We start from the raw sequence: 20022 nt of genomic DNA on the forward strand, positions 1-20022 counted from the left end.
TTGGCCTTCTAACCTCGGATACTCTCTTCTTGAAGTATGTTGAATACTCTCCACTAAGAGCATTTACCCCGGAATTCCCATGATTCGGCAGAGGATTCGTATTAACATTAACATCAGGAGGCATTGGTCATTTTCTTGAAATCAAACCAATCTATTAAGGCCCGATTTTGAATGCGGTGAAATTTTCTGTATAATGCCCTATTGCCCCAGCATGGTAATCACATCTAGCATTCGGATCATACCACTTGGGATATGGAAGGGTTCTAGCAGCACAGGAGCTATTTGATGGTTTTGAATTAACTGTGGCAGGAGTTCACTATAGGTCATAGGGAATTGGATCGTTTTGGACCTGCCTTCGCTCTTGATTATTTCGATTGTTCCGCGGGTTCGTATTCTGGACAGGATTTTGATTTGCACCCTGATGAGGTGTCGGGGCAGGTGCTCAATGTCTAGGGGCGGGCTCTTCCCATCCAAGAGATCGAGTGATTCCAGGAAGGTTTGCCAGGTCTTGCATTGGCATAAGGTTCTCTCGCCTCTTCGAGGCAGGAAAAGGCCAACTATGGTGCAAGTACATACCAAACTGCTCAAATCATGCGGAAACTACCAATATGAGCTGGAACCCAGCTTCCGCTATATGGTTGGCAAGCTAGGCTTTATTATCTGTCCTAGTCCGGGGGCACTTCTGCCTATTTTATTAATTTTATACTTTCCTCTGTAATTTATGGATTTGAACCATATTACAAACTTTATCTTTATGGTGTTCAACCTGATTCATTCAGCTCTTCGGATGTGCTTGTTTTGTCCTGTGCTTCCTAAGCGTGAGCGTACCAAACTCACTGCGTCATCTGTTTTTTTTTGTTTTATTGGTATTGAGACAAAAGACTATAGATACTATGATCCGGTAGCTCCATTCGTATATCTCTTTTCGAATTTAAAAAAGGGGAACCTTTTATCCATACCTGCATCATATACAGCTAAAAAAGAAGATCTTGTATTGCTAGATCCATTCTATGCTATGACCCTACTTCTACTGGTAGAACCTCTAATGATGCTACAGAATCTGATTCGCCATCCACTATTAACATTAATAAAAATACATCACAGGATGGTGTTAGCAGATCCTTTTTTTCTTCCATGGCACCTTTCCTTTGGGTTCCTCTCTCGCGCCTATGCCCGATTCTTATTCTCTTGATGCTGGTCCATCTCAACCTCTGCCTGAAGGCATTCATTGGATCGGTCCAAACTTGAGTGTGTCAAGAAGAAGCAAAATGCGGATGGGAATGGTAGCCGTGGCCTTGATCCTTGAAAAGTTCGGGGCTTGTGGCCAAGGAGTACGGTCCTGCGTTGGTTTCAGTCGTTTAATAAAGAAATTAAAGAAAATGCAAGACAGTCGACGAAGGAATGCATTCGGCATAAGTTGGGCCCCAGGCACCTTCATGTCGGCGTGGAACTCATAAAAGGCGAATCCATGTGAGTGGTGCTGAGTTCCCTTTTACACATCATCATCAAGAAAGAATATATAGGAGGGAGATAGAACATCCCAACAAGACGAGGTGGAAGGTGGAAAACCTGCTTTTCCATTAAAGTAAGGAAAATCGGTCGGTATCATGAGCTCGTCTGTCTATTTTGTCTTTTGGTTGCTCAGAAGCTAGGGCTTTTTCTACAAACTCGGCGGTGTAGCGAAAGGAAAGCGATCGGAATAAAAAGCATATCCGTCGCTCAATAGAAAGCCTTCATTTACCGATCTTTCTATCATTTCGCATATAATGAATGGAGAAAGATCGAAATTCGACTTGTAATATCAAACTTGAATAGACGAAGCCCAATCAACTGAGAATGGGGGAGAACTTCAAGGTTTCAAGCCGGCGGTGAAAGAACAAAACTCGTAGTCTACCGAAGGTGTCGAAATAGAAAGTTAGATGGGGAAGATAGTTCATAAGATTTTTCCAAAGAATGATTCTCCAATCGTACATAATACAAAACCTATTTGAAAGCAGGACGACAGTGGAGAAAGAAGAAGAGGTTTTTAGGCATTGAGAGGACACATGCTAAAGGGTCTACCTACTTCGTTACAATGGTTCCTGATGAGAACTACCTAGATGCTGCATCAAGGTTAGTTGTTAGGGATGGGGTAGAAATGTAGTTTACGTTTCAACTGGATCAGTTCGCCCGCAGGGACAAATGAATCTTTCTTCGGAGAGATAAATCCTGTTCCCGAAGACCGTGCTACTTGGCTTGAGCGGTACCTCATAGGTATACTGCTGGACATGGAGGCCGGTGGATCGATCGGCGGGTTCTCACTTTGGCGAGCGAACGAATAAAGCGCATTTCGAGCTAAATTCCCGTTCTAGTGGAACTGTCTCAACCTAAAAGAGACTTGGTTGGTGCAAAAAAGGAGTTGTATCCATTGAAAGGCAAGATCAAAAAAATCTTATTTAGGGCTCGACCCGGGGTCTTGGAACTGACTAAGGCCATAGACTAGAAGTATGGTCTCCGATAAGGCAGTTATAATAAGATTTTCCAATATTAACTCCGATTGCAGTGAGAGAGGCAGGTCTAGGAAGCCTAGCTACTTTCTTTATCGAGGACTAAACTAAGAAAACTTTCGCTAGCAATTCTTTTTCACAGCTTCAGTAAGAGCCTATCTTTTCTCTAGCCTGGAGCCGGCACTCCTCAAGCAGTTAACCAGATGTGGGATCTTTCCCAATATCCTCTACGCCTACTTATATTCTCCGAATCTGGTTCAACCTTGAAAGCAGTCAATCAAGCAGCACTGACCGCTATTCCATATAAAATAAAGGATAGCATAGAGCTCTTACACAGCGCCTAATAGGCTAGCTTCACTATACTATAAAGGCTAGATTTCCCCGTGGGATAAGTTGAATCTCCATCTCTGTCACTCAAAGCTTCGCTTTCCCTTCGCCCCTTTCATCTATCTATTCTGGCTACAGGGCAAGGTAGATGCCAGTTTGCTTAAAACTTGGAGTTCGAAGTGGAATGGATCTAATGAGCTATTCCTCGCATCTCCTCCTTGTTGAAGGCAATTGCCACTAATCCTCATTGCTGTCCTGAGCCTTCTTTTCTTATTTATTATAGGAATCTCGATCAGGTAAGCTATTCTTCTTAGCAGTTGAAGAAGTGAATCACCCCTAAGCTTGTGTAGCCTATGCGAAGAAAGCCTAGTCCGAGAAGACTAAGCAGACTTTTACTCCTTCCTTATAGTAGAAATTCTGACAACAGATGCGGATTATGTATCAAATGCCGCTGATGCGTAACATATTGAGTTGGACAGCTTTCCTTGAGCAGATAGGACACAGCGCCATCAACAGACATACTCGCAAAGAAAGCACCTACCCTCGGGTCACTGAACTACCTTTAGAGAGAGATTAAAAAGGCTAGTTAGAGCTAATTCGGCAAAGGTTAGGTTTGGTTTCCCCTAAGGGAATGTTAATTGGAAAAACATTCCTAAATGTCGGCGAATCGCGGGTTAGACTTAGAGTCTGTTAATAAGAATAAGATGTTTTAACTCAATTTACATTTCCTATTAAGGAAAAGTGCTCATAGAGAGAAGGCTATAGAGAGGCCTAAGAGAAGAGCGACTATCAGGAGAGCGAGGAAAGCTAGCAGCTATCATAGAGGACAGGTCTTATCCCTACTTCAATCAATAAGGTATTGGAAATGTGAATCGATTCAAGTCAGATTACCTCCTATGGTAGACTACGAATTTCATACTCAATGAGGGGATACTCTTTGAAATATTCTTATACTATAGGCTAACTCATTCCCGGAATCAAGTTCCTATACTCAATCGAGGAGTGATAACCCGCTAATCCCTGATCGGAGATGATCTACGTTAAGATAAGGAATAGCCTAGCATTTTTTAGGTAACTAGGAAAGAAAGAAGATTCACATATTCTCCCTATATCTTTCAAAGACCTTACCCTTTTCACTCCAATTTCAAATAACCTAGAATAGGTGAGATCGTTGAAAGTCTTGTTAAACTGCTTTCTAAGGTGCCAAGCGATAAGAAAGCACATCCACGGAAAGGGGTTAAGCTAAACTTAATGTCTATGAGGCGGAAGGAAATTCCACATTCAAAGATGAAAGATAGGGCTTAAGCTGGACTTCTTGCTGAAGAGATTGATTCCTATAATAGATAGATTGTTAGTTACTAGGAAAAAGAGGCATGCTATCATGTCTACGAAGACTGGCTTTTTTCACTTCTTAGAAAGCCACAGCAAAGCTTAATCCCTCCCTTAAAGTATGAATGAAAGAAAAGATCTTCTTATCACTCATTATACTTCTTATCACTCATTATATCAGATTCATTATTCATGAATGTTCTTATCCTCTTCTTAGTGACTAGGAAACCTACCCTCGATTAAGTCAGGGGATAGCTCTCTGGATCCTAATGGCATTTGCATTGATGAGTCTAGATTGCCGATCTCTACTAGCTGGGAGTGTCCATACCTTTACCTTTCGTCAGGGCAAGAATGGGGCTGATAAGTTGGCTAAGGTGGGAGTGAAGTCGAGCACAGCCTTTGTCTTCTTTCGCTACCCCACTCCTCCGCTCAAGTCTCTGAAGGTCTTGGGCTGACTGGTATAATCTATAATCATGACACTATCAACTGCTGCTTTTGGCATTCCACTTGGGATTGGGACGAAATGATTTGAGATCGCTAGTGTTAGAGAGCTTGCTGGATGAGAGCAGAGCAGACTAGTTAGAGGAAGGCGCGAAGCGTAGTAACTTCCGGAATGAATGAGTGCAACAAAGTATCTTATCTTCGCCCTATGCCCTAAGAAGGAAAAACTGAGCAAGATAGCTCAAGCAAGAGCCACAGTGACTGCAACAAGAGGAAAGCCACCTCATCTTAATCAGTCAAGCAAGCTATTTGAATAGGGATTATGAACAGGCCCTTACCTTGGCCTTAGCCGTTCGATTGATTGTTCTAAAGTCGAAGTCGTTTCGTTAAGTCGAATTGAAAGGTAAGTTTTGTCAGTGATTAAATGGAAAGGGGGAGCGGTTCGGTCCTACTCTTGAACTTTTAGGCTAATTAAATGAAAAGCCGAAACAAAGGCCAAATATCGGCATGTAACTGAGAAAGATGGGATTCGGTCAACAAACAAAGGAAATTAAAACACTCCCTTCTTTCTATCGACAATGATGAAAACCAGAAAGTCAAGCCTTTCACTTCATTGTTCAAGCTCTTGAACATGGGTTGAGTTCATACATTATGAATGCTTTCCTATTCAAGACATACTACCAATTCCTTTGAAGCTACTACCACTACCGAAGCTGGCTTGCTTCTTTTGCTTACCGGTTGGTTGGGGTTTTGAAACCAGAGAAAGAAGATCCGGTTGGGCTTTCTAGCGATGGGAGATTAGTCACCGGAAGACTTGCTGGCTAGCTCGTGCAATCAACGAGAAATTCCGTCGCCTTAGTAAGCTAGCTTTGGTTGCTAAGCAAGCCTGGTTCTCCGGGCACTACGGTAGCACGTGGATCGATCATGACGAGAATGGACTTATCCGTAATGTAATGTAATAGAGGAGTCACAGTCCAGTTCCCCCTCCCTTCTCGACCAGACGAAGGAGATATGAATTCCATTCAGGCGGGTAAGGGCTTGGCTTGACCCTGTGTCCTCTCCTGGTCGGGTCGGAGGCGAAGACTGGCAAAGTTCATCATTCAGCGGTGGGGTCTTCATAGAAAAGAAGGCCTCGCCCAACGAATGGCAGATTTGGATGGAGTCTCGCTCATAGATAGAGGAAGAGTACGCGCGCTAGCGCGCTACGGCTTACGAAGTTGATCGGATCAGATAGCCCTTCGGGCAACCAACCAAACCCGCCACATCCAATTCCGATCAACAACTTGGAGGTATGGCTGAGTGGCTGAAGGCATTGGTTTGCTAAATCGACATACAAGAAGATTGTATCATGGGTTCGAATCCCATTTCCTCCGGCACGGAAGTGGAACGGGCGGGCGAAATGACGTGAGAGAAAGAACCTCTTGGTGGAGTCCCTAGGAGGACAGAATAGCACTACTTAGTGACTAGGAGCGGAGAGCCCGTTGCGCGTTGTTTTTGTTTGACCGGCCTATCTTCTTTCTATAAGCAAGCTCCCTCCGGCCGTCCAGCCCCTGGACGGCTCTCGGTTCTTGAGCATGTTGGGAGATTAGGCGGCAGTTGAAAGAGCTGCTCGAAAGCTTGACGAACAAGCTAAAAAAGCCCTAACTATTTGATTAGTAAAGGGCTTTTCCCTTACTAGTCAAGGGGCGCTATTCGATGAATCAAACAGACTTTAGGAAAGTGGTTCAGGTAGCTCAGCTGGTTAGAGCAAAGGACTGAAAATCCTTGTGTCAGTGGTTCGAATCCACTTCTAAGCGGGCGAAGGGTCCAAAGGAAAGGTAGCCGGGAGCGAGACGGATTTTGAAATTCAAGTGAAAGAGGAAGCCAAAAAATGGGAGCGCTCTTGCACTATGGTGGATCTATATGCTTCGGAGGGTGAAACGAGGTGTAGCGCAGTCTGGTCAGCGCATCTGTTTTGGGTACAGAGGGCCATAGGTTCGAATCCTGTCACCTTGATGTGATGGGCCGAAGTGCCAGCCCAGCCCGTCGCCAGTCGGCGGGCGAAAAGCGCACATAACAGATAGAATCCTAAAATGAAATCTCCTATTCGAGCTGTGAAGCGGCTTATTTCGATATTTTCCATTTTCCGTAGATTCATTCTTGTATTTTTTCCCCTGCTCTGTAGGAATTTACATATAATTTCGATTTCGAATCATCGTTGATGATTATTTTTTTTTGATCACTGCCTAGGCCGAGGCCCTGTTCTGCTTACTACAATTAGTGTAGCACCTTTTTTTTTTTTTCAGGGCTTACTTCGGAGAGTACCGCTGATATTGTTTGAGTATAATCCTGGTATCTTTCTACAATCGTGTTTGTGGCTCCTCTTGCTGCGGAGCCTCTGTGCTGTTGGTTTTCCCCTGCCGGGTAACGGGTCCTTGAATATTCTCAGGTTCCGATTGTCGACAAAAAAACCAGCTAAGTTATTTTTTCCTTCCTCCAGTAGGTTAGGCAATAAGTTTTGCAAAGTCCAACAGGCATTACTAGCATGCCCGTGGTACCTGTGGAATCAACTGTATGCGTTTCGGTGAAATAAAGCGAGGGATAGGATAGATGAATAGGTTGAAGCCTTTAAGTTCGATCATTGACAAGGTTCAAAGAAAGGGTGGGCCATTGATAAAGAATCCACAATGCTAGCAGATGGCGGGCCTCCGCTTTTCTTTTTTTCGGTATGCCGCTCCGCGAACAGAGCGAATGAAGAGAGATCCAACCTAATATCATGAATATCCTTCGCCCGTTATCTCCTCATCTTCCTATTTATAAGCCACAGCTCACTTCGACGTTTCCAATTTCCCATAGAATCTCCGGGGCTTTCCTAGCCACTATAGTTTTGTTTTTTTATCTTCTTTGTCTGAAAATAGGTTTGATTTGCTTCACCTATGATAATTTATACCAATTCTTCTTTTATTCATCAAAGTTCATCCTAATCCCCGTCGAGATTACTGCCTTAGCCCTGTCCTATCATCTGTATAATGGGGTTCGTTTGCTCTTTATTAGTTTTTTTATAAAGATTAGTTTCTTTATAAAGCGGCATTCTCCCCCTTTGTTTTCGATGTGGACCCATCTGAGGGAAATTCCTTTTCGAAGGGATTTATTCTCCAAATGGCTTCCCTTCATTTTATCTAAAATCCTCCCCGGACTTGCAATTGACCTTCTCTTTTTTTTCTTTCCACTATATCTAGAAAAACGAGATTTTCAGAAATCTACGAACATATACTCTCGTTTTATAAACCTACTCGATCCAAAACCGTTGGTCAATATTGTCCCACGGGATGCTGTCAAAACCCGGGAGGAATTACAAAGAAAATCGCCCGATTTTCTCTACTGGGATTTGCAGTGGAAAACCAAAGAAGCAACATGCTTCGAGCTTTCCAAATTATTGGAAAAAAATGGGATAAATTTCCCGGGGAATATTTCGGTTGGTCTCCTTGACCCATTTTTTCGAAACCTGGGGAATCCTAATTCGGATTTTCAATTCGACTTACGTGTTTATCAAGATCTGGTTTCCTGGCAAGACCAAAGCCAGTTCTATAAAGAATTCCTTATGTTCATTAAACAACATAAGTGAATTTTCATCTATGATAAATTTAAGGGGGGGAAGCTTGGAGCGGGGTGAAAAAAAGAACCCCGGACGTAGGCACCACCGTGTCGAACCGGGTCACCAAAGTCACGATCAGAAAGGTTGAAATCCGGATCATGCATCTGGAGAGCGCTGGTTCGAGCCCAGCTCGTGATAAGGCCTCGGTCATATGGATGGAAGGAATTGACTGGAGGAGAATGACACTTCGATACAGACTTCTGCTTCTGAGAGAGAGAATGGGGAAGGATCGAACTTACTCGTCAATCACTCGATCACCTTGAAGCTTGCCTTTTGGGCTGTGCCGGAAAAACAAAATAGGTAGGTGAGTTGAGTAACCCTCGCATCTAGATAGGTACCTAGTGATGAACTCTTCCGGACCTAGTTATGAGAATCGGGTGGCGGGACTCGCTCGAAGGTTTACTAATTTCGCGGGTTGATTAGGAGCAAGTTCGAAACTGACTGGAAAGGCCATAATAAAGAAAAAGAATGAATATGCCAGCAGAGGACCCTGCTCGAAATCCGTTGTCAATGGATTTCACTACCATTCCAATTTTCGGGCAACTTTCACGCTCTCCTTTGCCACTGCATGACTAGATCAGATCACACAGACAGACAAAAAGACAACAAAAGAAGATGAAAATGGCGGGTTTGGGATTCATGCAATAAGAAGGAAGAGTCAGCCGCTGACGAGTCTGCTAGAAAGAGTGTTTTGAACTTCATTCCCGTTGTCGAAAGACCGGGGAAGACAAGCAAGAAGTCTTTGAGCGAAGAAGTTGTCCTTGGATAAGTGCGAGAAGAGACCTTTCAAAGTCAGTCCCTCAGGTCGGTACTTCCATGACACAATCTGTCTATTCCGCTCCCGTGCCTATCCACTTTCTTTTCTTCTACCGCAGCTCTCCTTTGATTGAAAGAGACTGTCACCTAGTGATCCGGCATCCAAGGAAGTAGTCCCATCCCACAGTCAGATTCTCTCCTTGCCTAGCGATCTGGCACCGAAGGAATCAGATTGTCTACTTGCTTGTCGACATTCGAGTCTATACTTGATTCAAGCGGAGATCCTTAACAGAATTCCGTACAAGCACCTGGGGAACCATACTTCGCCCTAGAGGATAATTCGAAGAATGAGATCAGAGTCGGGCTCTATTTCTACTTTTACTTCTTCGCTGCCGTCGACCTTAATTGTAGAGGCATTGTAGTTACTTGACCGCAGTCAGGAGCGACTATCCATCTTGGAACTGACCTTGCATCCCGGGCATCCATCTCGAAGTCCCCAGCAATAGGGCTTGCAAGTCATCTTCCTTTTCCTCCTCAAGCAGTGAAATGGGCACATCCCTCTTGCACCTATGAAAGAAGGATAATTCAGAATTGACTACTCCAGGGCGAATCAGAGGCTTATCTTTACACCCTTTCTCCTACCTTTCTTTGAAGGTTTGGAACATCAAGAAAGAGTCGACGAAAGAGCTTTACAAGTGACATTGCCCTTCTTCACCTATTATATACAGAGGATGGTCCACTCAATGGGTTTATAAGAAGGGGGACGGACGTCTTCTTCTCTATTTACTAGTCCTTCCGACACAGCTACCTCCATTCACTAGACCTCCCTACTCGATTCAAAAGAAGAAGATCGGCTCTACTGCTCACTCTCGAAGACAGGGGCGATTCCCTACTCTTATATTGCATTTATACCTTCGTCCGATGAGACTCAATCGATGAGATTGCTGATGCCGATCCCACGAACTGAGAAAGAAATTCCTGTCTAAGAGCCAATATAAACTATACGGCTGGAATCTGGTTATTATATTGATTTTCACTTCCTTATAGGCACCGCTATCCTGCATTTGAGCGAGCTCAACAGGCAATTTCGAAAGGTCCCCTAAGGGGCTTTCACCACTCGTTCTCGATATAGCAACTTGGTCATTGAATTCAATTCCCGCTCGATCCGCTGGAAAAGGAACTCCTTCGGGCTACCCATAGAGAGGAAGATCAATCAATTAGATTGGCAAACAGGCCCTTGAATGGCATAAAAGGAAGGAGAGAAGGATGGTGAGCAAGAATCCGATTGAAGATCTAAAGACGTAAGATTCTTGACTTTCTATTCGGGCATTTTAATTAAGCAAGTTCTATTTCTGTATAGATAGGCTCCACTCTCAACTGGCAAGGGTCATCTTTCCAATGAATCTCTATCGCCTTCGCTACCGCCTTCCTTTCTTGAGCGAGAGTTCTGTCTTTTAGTGGAGCTGTTCTCTTAGCTAAAGTCATCGTGGGCTGCCCTATTCTTTCGTCTTGTTCCGGTGGTTGCTCGCTGCCATCCCTGCCTACGAACTACTACTGTGACTTGAACTCCTAGCTTGCTGGCTAATTCATGAATTAAGGTTTTTTACTTACGGGTGCTAGTTTCCCTGTCATGCGGGCCAGAGCCAGAGCTTTCACTCGTTACCCGGCTACTCGCCTCAATTCAGGTTTGCGGACTCGCTGTCCACACTTCTACCGCTGACCCAACTCTGATCGCTTACCAGAGAGCTAACCTATAAGAGATATTTATTAAACAAAGTACGGCAATGCGCAATCGCTAAAAAAGAGCTACCCACTAAATCAGTCTATTGGGCCTATGGGTGATAGAGACTCTTCCTCTTCCTAGTGCCAAGCTAAACGATAACAGCGCAGTCTTGCTAGCAGCGGATTTGTCCTAACAGCCCTTATTCCCCATCTATATAAGATAATATATGTTCATTTGTGATGAAATCGATTCCTAACAGCGTATTCTTGTTCTTGAAAACAGCGGATTCTTCCTTGTTTACCGCTGCTTTATACTTTTACTGCTTCCTCTTTGAAGAGCTTCCGACGCTCCTGTCACGATTGAAGTCTGTCGCCCTTGGGTTGGGCATTCATCCAAAGTCTGTCACTTCTTCAGATCAGCCAAAAGGTCCTCTCAAGGGATTACTTGCTAAAGGAATGCTTGCTGGCAATAACAGGAACCGACACTATGTAATTAATCGGGTATTTCCATTTGGAGACTTATTCATCTCTTAGGCTATAGCCGGATCTAATTCCTCTCCCGGGTTTGATCAACAGTCTGTCAACTTCCTTACTATGATTCGCATCGAGAAAGATAATTACCAGTATTCATCGATAGTTACAACAACGAAGATGTTATTAGGTAACCGCTTCGCCCCTTTCCTCTTTCTTTGCTGCAATAGATGAGATTGGCATTGGCCTAGTTCCAATCCTTTTAGAAAACCCCGTGTTTGCATACATTTCCTTTCCTTGCGTGGATATCTTCTACTAGTGAAAGCGGAATCACAACTGTCGAATGATTGCTAATCCTCTTTGATTGTTTCCTCGGAATTTTTTGCCTAAATGTCTATCATCACATCACAAAACAATAGCTAAAAAGGGCACACTGCCGATCCACATAGGCTTGGAAGTCTTGCTAATAACGAGACTTAGATGGACAGATCAGTAGAGCAAGCGAAGACAAGAACATTCACTGATATGACTCCCAACCTCGCAAGGTTACCGTTCTCGGGCCTTGGGGCACTGATCCCGTTCTTTCGTGTTTACTTAGCTATCTAATCAAACTAGTATCACTGGACCGAGTTGACTTTCTTACTAACCAACAAGTCGCGAGACAGTGAACGAACTTTTCTTCTCTTATGATATTTCGTGAATCGTAGACTGTTAGTAAACTCTTCACTCTTACACTCGAACTCAAATCTGTGAATACAGAATAACGGCACGTATAACATAGTATAGAAATGGGCGATGACCCCCGACTCTGAAAGTAGAGGAATGATGCGTCGTATTAGAGCATCCTTCGCTTCACCTCGGACGGGACACCCTGAAGGACTGCTGGAATGGATTCCCACCCTCATGACGAGTGGAAGATGTAGGTTTTATCTCGCACCGCAGCCAGCGAGACACGAACTTCCTTCGATTCCTACACCCTCTCCTCTCATCCTGGAATGAAGAAGGACGCAACCGAACCGACTGAACGGCATCATATATAAGAGGAACGCTGCGTAGATCCCATCTAGCTCCGTTCGCTTGAATATACCTGAAACCAGTCGCGGGAACTAGTTCAACCCACCAACAGACTGCCTCTTCCATCCTCTTCGTAGGATAAAGGAATGCTGTGCTCGCCAGGTTTCAACAGAGATCCCCCATTTCTTGTTGCTGGCGTCACCCGAAACGTACTATCTTACAGTCTTTTCGTCTTACCAACCAACAAAAACAAAGTGGCTTAGTCACCCTAAACCAAGAGGATTATATTCGTATAAGAAGAAAGAGCTCAAAGAATAAAGGAATTTTAGTGTCAGAGAGCTCAGTTCCTTAATGCCCGGTTCTTCCCATGTCTTTCTTGGTTAAACCAACCCAACCGGCGATTTCCGTCTTCCTGAATTGGGATAGTCAGAATCAGTCTCTCTTTTTTTTGGGGGGAGCAGAGCAGTCAAAGAATAAACCAAACCAAATGACCTTTTGGTATTTTAAATATATCATCTGCCACGAATCTGGTTCTTTCAACCGATAGATGATATATTTAAAAAGCCTTTATTCTCCTGTTTCAAATGCTCGACTCGTTCCCAAATCAACTACTGAATTAGCTTTCCCCGCTTGAAGTCGATAACTGGGAGTAGTCCACTGCTTTATAATCCGATCTAGGTGGTCCCTCATCGAGGAAAGTAGCATTCGATGAAACTTCTTCTCGCCTTCGAGCAGCATATGACATAAGATCCCCCTTTCAGTGCACACCTCTAAGCTCTCTCCCCAATCTATTTTTGAAGGTTTAGTTTCCATTACGAAGTATACGTATACGGATCAACTGCTCCCGGCTCGGACAGGTTCATGTTTGATCTCAACGTCCTTGCTCCAAGATCTCAGTTTGGTTTCGCCAGATACCTCTTTATCTTAACGAAAAAGAGCTTTTGTCGGGTCAGGTCCCCACCCGAACTGTCCATACCTATCCTCTGGAGTCGGCTCTTCCATAAAGAGCAGAGTAGACAGTACACGTAATGGTCCGCCAGGAGCGAAGAATAGCTCAGCGACCGGATAAACCTTGATGAGAATACCAACCCTCTCCCTTTGTCATTTACGGAAGCAGGAAGAGAAAGGAATAGCCCTGCCCACCTTATGAAAGAAGCCTCACCGTCAGTCTTTGCTCTATCTGGATCAGTAAGTCAGTCAGTCTCTCCCAGTAGTGGAGTAGTCCCACCCAGTAATAGCATAGTGAAAGTAGGGCTGCTTTAGCCTTTTACAGATCCATTCCAAATCGAATGTAGCCTTCCAAGGCGAGGCCACCCTATATCTATTCAGGTGTGGAGTGGGAGAGGAGAGAGGGGATGAGGGCTCCTTTCGCATTTTTCGCAGGTTTACAAGTAGTGATTGAGATTGCATTGGATCGGACAGCTTTTAGTTATTCTTCTGCCTGCAAGCTCTCAACATATGTGAACTCTTTCGACTCTTCATGGTTTGCTGTGAAAAAGAATAGATTGTTCTCAGGTGTAAAGGAAGAGCTGCTAGTAAGAAGTTTTAGAACAAGCAAGGGATTGAGCGCGAAAAAGTGTTATTGCTCGTTTACTTCTTTCTCTTAGCCTTCCTTGAAGCATTCGGAGAAAGAGAATGCGAATACGGGGTTCTAGTCGCATTGGTTCAGGACTTAGTCTTAGTAGCAGGACTATGGTTGACTTGATCATTTCCACCGTAATTCCACTGTCCATTCAAGAGAAGTATCAACAAATGATCCCGGTGCATTTTACTTTTGAATCTGTCTTTGCTTTTTCGGGCATTCAGCTTTTGTTTTGATCTCTATCTCAGGCAAGTAGGGCATGAAAGTCAGAAAGAAGGGAAAGGACTGAATCCGCTGCTATTGGTCTACCGCGTAAGGATTTTCACTCTCCAAGCAAGCCAGGTACGCAACTGACTCTTATCCATGCGAGACAGAAAGCAAGTCTTCTTACCGCTCCTTGGGTCCCTTCCAACGGGCGTAGCGCTTGAGAAGGTGCGAAGCCGCCCATGCTCCTCTTGCTTCTGGAAAGAGAGGCAGTCCCTATATTACCGCATAGTGGGAACGTGGGATGCTTTTCTATTCCTTGCATCTCTAGTGCAAAGAAAAAGAGTTTCCTTCCTAATCTAATGGTTTTGTTAACCAAAGCGCTAACCTCTTCCTATAGTAATAGTCATCTTCAAGCTCTTGCACAAGGGGCAGATACTTCCCATTCCTACTAAACCGAATCAAGGAAATAGGAGTCAGCCACGGAAGACTTTACCGAATCCCCTTCCCTTGGTGAGAAAGTCTTACGGCAGTTTGGGATTGATCAGCAAGGGCTTTCAAGTCGTTTACTTGCTTGCTTAGCTCGAAAAAGATAGCTATTCAAAGCATCGAGAGGTCAATCACTTTCTTTGGATTCTCTAACATCGTATTCGTACTAACTAATCCCGACAAGAACCTAGCCCTTCTTTTCCGGGGAGAAGAAGGGGTTGGTAAATAGAATATCTGCCCATAAGACAACTCTTCTATTTACAGGAGTGCTTACTTCACGCTCTACTTACTTCATGCTTTCTTTACTTCTCTTCTTTCCCTCACTGCGCTCGGTCAACGGTATACCTTATACAGTCCAGTAACCCTTTAGTCCCGGTCGGTATCGTCGTCCAATCCATGCTTCGTTCCAGTCTCGGGCCTCAGTCTCCAATCCTATCTTTCGTGAGCAGTGAGGAATAGGATCACTTTTCCTTTCAGTCTCGAAGCAAGCTGTGTGTGGTAGAATCCCTTTCTTTCTTAAACTAGTCCATTAGTTGGTCTATAATCTCCTTCGTGCCGTCAGTAAGATTGAAAACCCTCACTCCGTTCAGAATAAAGAAATGGAATGAAGGACCTTTCCATTCAGATAGTTCGTTTAGAAATAGTACTTCTAAGTAGTAGCTCGCCGTCTCAGACGTATGGGTCACGAACGGTCTAACACAAGGAAAAAGAAGAGAGGGTTCGGGGGCTTTCTCCCCGAGCTGTTTCGATTTTTCCCATAGAGAAGCAGATTTGTTAGCCTGATAGATAGAGGCCTTCCTTCGTAGATTTAGTAGTACCCCTACCTAGTCTTGGCAGCCTTTCGGGCTTACCTATACTAGGGCCTCTACCCATCGTCGGCATGCTCACCTGCCACTCTCTTCCCAACTCGATCGTCAATAAGGGCTAGCGAGTGCTTAAAGCATTGAAAATTTTTATCCTTTTTACAATCTGAAACCTTCGGGAAGGAGCCGCCGTTCATTTTGGGATTCTGGCTCCTTGAAATGGTTCAACGCTCAACCTCTCGCTCGATCTGTCATTTTTATTCTATTGTCGACAGATAATTTTTTTCATAAAAAACCCGGGTTGACGACGCCCTCTCAACTCCTCTTTTTCCTTACTTTTTACTCTAGGGAGCAAAAGATCATCGGTTTGTGTCTAAAAAAGGAAAGGATAAGCTCTCATGAACTCTGGAACTGGTTGTGATTCTAAAGTAAAACAGCTAATCTTATAATTAGCCTACGTGCCTTTTTCGAGCAGTTCGTTCGTACTCAAAAATCTATCCCGAGTCTTCAGGTCATAGGTTAAAGTATTCATTCTACTCGGAAAATATGTATGCCTAATGAAGTAGGTCGTGTCGTTTAATTATTTTTAGACAAACATGGTTTGATTACTCGAAACCGTCTGGGAAAATGACTACCTGTCATCGTAGTGCTCGACCAGAGCTTTCTCCTCAAAGTAGGAAATAGGCATGCTCTTCTCCACGCCCACCGTTTAGGATATTAGCTCGTTATAAAGATATAGTGAGAGGGCGGGCTTTAAATGAAAATCCTCGTCGATTTTGAAGCCGGCAATACTGTTACCACTGAAACGATGCCTTCTAAGTAGCTAGGAATCTTCCCTAAGTTAATCACATGAAAACCATGTTTTCGCTTCTTCCTTGCCTTTTTAAGATTAGTAAGTGTGCGAAGGTAATCATCCTACTATACCGATGGGATCATAGCTAGAAGAAGGAAGCACACCAGATAAAGGACAACGTGTACCTCTCTCGATTGAACACAGACCTGACGTCTATGGCAGATGTCTTACTTATCCAATTTTTTGGGGTAAAAGAAAGCAAAACAAAAGTAGCTACTTTTACTGCATAGACTTTTACTGTAGTAAGGATAAGGAGTGGCATCACGCTCAGGAAAGTATTTAAACCTTCCCTTTACCGAAAGAAAGAGTTAGATCCTCTTTGAGATGAAATGCGGCAATGTCCTATAATCAAACCAGGCGCAAGGTCAATGATTTAGCTCAAGGCTTAAGGCATAAAGGCTATTCTTCCTTCTTCTTGATAGCATTGGTCTCGCCCTCGCTCTAAAGGGGCAGCTTGATGGCAGCTATCCTGCTCTGTCTGAGAGAAATGGAATGGAATTGGTGTGGTTCGCTAGCTCTTTCTTTTGAGACGAATTCATTCCGAATAAAGGAAGGCCGTCGTGATAAAGAAAGGCTTGCCTTATTTCCAGGGAAGAGAAAGAGGAAAGATAAAATGGGCCAAATCGCCTTATAGAGAAGAAACTCTTAGGGAATCGATCTAGACTAGATGAGATGCCGGTGCCATTCAACTAGCTGCCAGAACGAGTTCAAGAGATGAGGATCCAGGTAGTGAAGTCACCCTCGGGGGAAGAATCATTCCATTCACTTGTTCAACTGCTAAGAAGAGTAGCTTTTTTCTTGCTTGAATGTGGCACAAAAAGAAGAAGAGGCGAAGGAACGTCTAGTTTCGTACCCAACAGCTTAAAATGATGTCATATTCTACTTTTTATTTACTCACCCATGACTTACTAACCAACAACAGATCTTCTTTCTACCGAAACAAGGGATCCTGATCCTTCCGCGTCCAAAGAAGCAACATATGAATTATGCGCTCTTTCATCCGTCGAATCAAAGGAATAGACTTTTGATAGTTCCACAGGTAAGTAATATTGAACAGAAGTTTCCACTGGAAAAAAGCAACTGGAGCACCTGAATCTGCAGAGGCATCCAAAGACGCATTAGCAGATACATCCAAACAAAAAGAAGCTATACTATAGAAGATGGGGCTTCTTTCATCTATTAACCAGAAAGGGAAGAATAGAACCTCGATCCGTGTAGGAAAAGTATAGAGGGAAAGAAGTAGGCACTTGTGAATGAAGGACGAGAGCCGAAAGAAAAGAATCCCCGTTGCACCTATTCTCCGCAACCGTCGGTTCAGATCTATCTCGGGTACGGTCACTGCACCCCAATCTCTGCCTCGGTTGGTGCACCTATGGTTCTTAAGGTTGTTGATGCCAAGAAAGATAAAGAAAATAAGAATATTTCTCCTCTAGTTGCGAAGGATATTGCTTACTACAGATTCGAGTGAAATGGCTGGTGGTAATGATGCGTGGTGAGGTCGCTGCTATCGAATGGTGGGTGCGTGTAGAATGATATTGATTCGAGCTCCATTTCCCTCTCGGTACTTAGATCTTCCTCTAAAACTTCTCCCATTCCTCTTTCCTTTGTTCCGCTGACTACATTGATTGGATACCGCTGGGACTGCCTACGCAGAAAGTATACCGATTATCTCATAAAGCCATTGAATTGCTCTTGGTTGTCCTACCCATTTGTTAGATCTTATTCCCACCTTGTTTTATTGCTCTTTCTCGATGGTATTCCGGGGCGCTATACCTCGGAAAGTATGAAGCCAAGGAAGTAATCAGATACATATCGACTTCTTTCTGATGGATCAAGAATAGATAGTTGTCTCATCAATAGTCAAAGTCAACGCACTTCCAACCAATTCGAACTACTTGGATTCCTGAGCGACTTGCTAAGTTGTACGTGGATGAGATTGTGAGGCCGCATGGCGTACCTATAAGCATAGTATCTGACCGATATGCTAGGTTTACTTCGCGATTTTGGAGTGGATTTCAACAAGCCATGGGAACTAAGCTACACTTTAGTACTGCCTTCCACCCACAAACAGATGGACAATCTGAGCGAGTTATACAAACATTAGAGGATATGCTAATAGCTTGTTTAATGGTTTTCCAGGTAGTTGGGATGCTTACCTACCACTTGCAGAGTTTGCCTACAATAATAGCTTTAAGGCCAGTATTGGTATGGCTCCCTTTGGTCTCGCATGAATTACATCCATCCCTGGGATGAGCTTGAGAAAGGCTTTTCAAAAACTCTTTTCTTTCTCTCATTAAAGAATGGGTTTCCCATACAAGAAAACAAGGGACGAGTCTGGTGAGAGAGGTGACTCCTTGCCGATGCGAAAGCTATGATTCCAGCTTCTTTTGGATATTGAAAAGACTTTAAAAGTCCCTATCTATATATAATTCTTCCTGCAATCCCACTATTGACGAAAATATGATTTAAACTTTCTGTAGAATGAGATATACAAGAGGAAAATCTACTCGAAAGCCGCCCCCTTAAAGGATGCAACCAAATTCCCTATAGAAAGAAAGTGATTTTTGTTCCAGATAGCTTAAAGAGATCATTATTAGAAAGCCCCCAAACTGCTCTCTCTTATTTGTTTGTTTTACGAATGCTACTCTCTACTATAGAAGTGAGGTTGCGGAAGAAACTCTCTATTATAAAGAAAGACTTCATGAATGGTTGGGAACGAACTTGGGTGGTTGAATCAATGAGAGGCATGTCCCCAATGCCAGAAGTCCCCCATCACCAATCAAATTAGGGATTTTGCAACTGCACAAATGCTAGCCCAGGCGCGCGTTAGTGCCCAGTTTTAGGAAGAGCATCCCATAAGTGCGTAGAGGCAAGAACCCTCTCTTTGAAGAATTCCGATCAGAGATTATTGTGTTTCAGAATATTCCACGCTATCTTCATTCTGAAAGCCTTTGCATGAACTCCCCGCCCTCAAAAGTAGAAAGGCATCAGACCTTCTTTCTTCCTTAAGACCTTGCGACTGAGGATCATCAACCGTCACAGACTCTAAAGCGGGATCAGAAGCAAGCGGTCCTGGATAAAATACAGTATATATAGCAGGACTTTCTTTTCTCAGATGGCGGATAGATATAGAGAAAAGTATGCTTTTCGAGCTGAATCCGAAATAGGTGCAGCAGATAGAAGAAAAGAGGTCCTTACTTTCTTTTTCAATAACAAAGGAACGTAGTCTTACTCTTCAATCAAATGGGGTAGACCTGGGGAAGCTCTTTCAAAGTCTTAAGTATATGAATCCGCAGAAGGAAAGAAAGACCTTTTCCTAGATAAGTAAGCAGATATACCTATGGCTGGAAAGATAGCGAGCGCTATTCTCAACTCAGTCTCTCAAAGGCCCCAGCTCATCGTAACCCTAAAACACGGCGTTAGCGGGGTTGAGCTCCTCCTGCATAAGTACAACAAACATAGGACAGCCGAGAACGATGACCCTTCCCCAAGCAAGCCTGACGCCTAAGTTGGACCTTCTCTTTCTGCTGCTTGCCACTCCGAAGAAAAGGAAGAAAAACCTCCGATTGATTGAGTCGGTGGGCAAGTGAGCTGATCTCGCCTTTGTTGATCCGCTTGAAGAGAGTTCTCACGATCGCGATGTAGCAGGGTCTGTCTGCTCCAGTCTATGACCTACCGTTTGCTTTGCTAAGCAGTATGCCTGGGATAAAAAAGACAGGTGGCATAGGTATCCCTACCAATAGGACTGGACACCCTATCTCGTCCTTAACTCATTGCGACACTGTGAGATCCTATGGTCATGACTTAGTCCGAAGGGCTATAGGGCTTTTGGGCATTATTAAGAAATGTGATTCTCCACCTATTTTCATTCTGTCTTTACTCCCCTTCTGCGCTATCAAATATTCATATCC

General features: G+C 43.8%; 2 non-coding genes across 2 annotated transcripts; both read left to right on the forward strand.

The window, feature by feature from the left end:
• Positions 1–6305: 6305 nt before the first annotated feature.
• Positions 6306–6379, forward strand: TRNAF-GAA (transfer RNA phenylalanine (anticodon GAA)). The gene has a single exon. It is a non-coding gene; the product is annotated as a tRNA-Phe (tRNA).
• A 124-nt stretch (positions 6380–6503) lies between these two features.
• Positions 6504–6578, forward strand: TRNAP-UGG (transfer RNA proline (anticodon UGG)). The gene has a single exon. It is a non-coding gene; the product is annotated as a tRNA-Pro (tRNA).
• Positions 6579–20022: the final 13444 nt, after the last annotated feature.

This window comes from Syzygium oleosum, unplaced genomic scaffold, assembly GCF_021117445.2.
Source record: "Syzygium oleosum isolate NSW1041296 unplaced genomic scaffold, Sole_v2.1 Sole_v2.63, whole genome shotgun sequence".
Lineage (NCBI taxonomy): Eukaryota > Viridiplantae > Streptophyta > Magnoliopsida > Myrtales > Myrtaceae > Syzygium > Syzygium oleosum.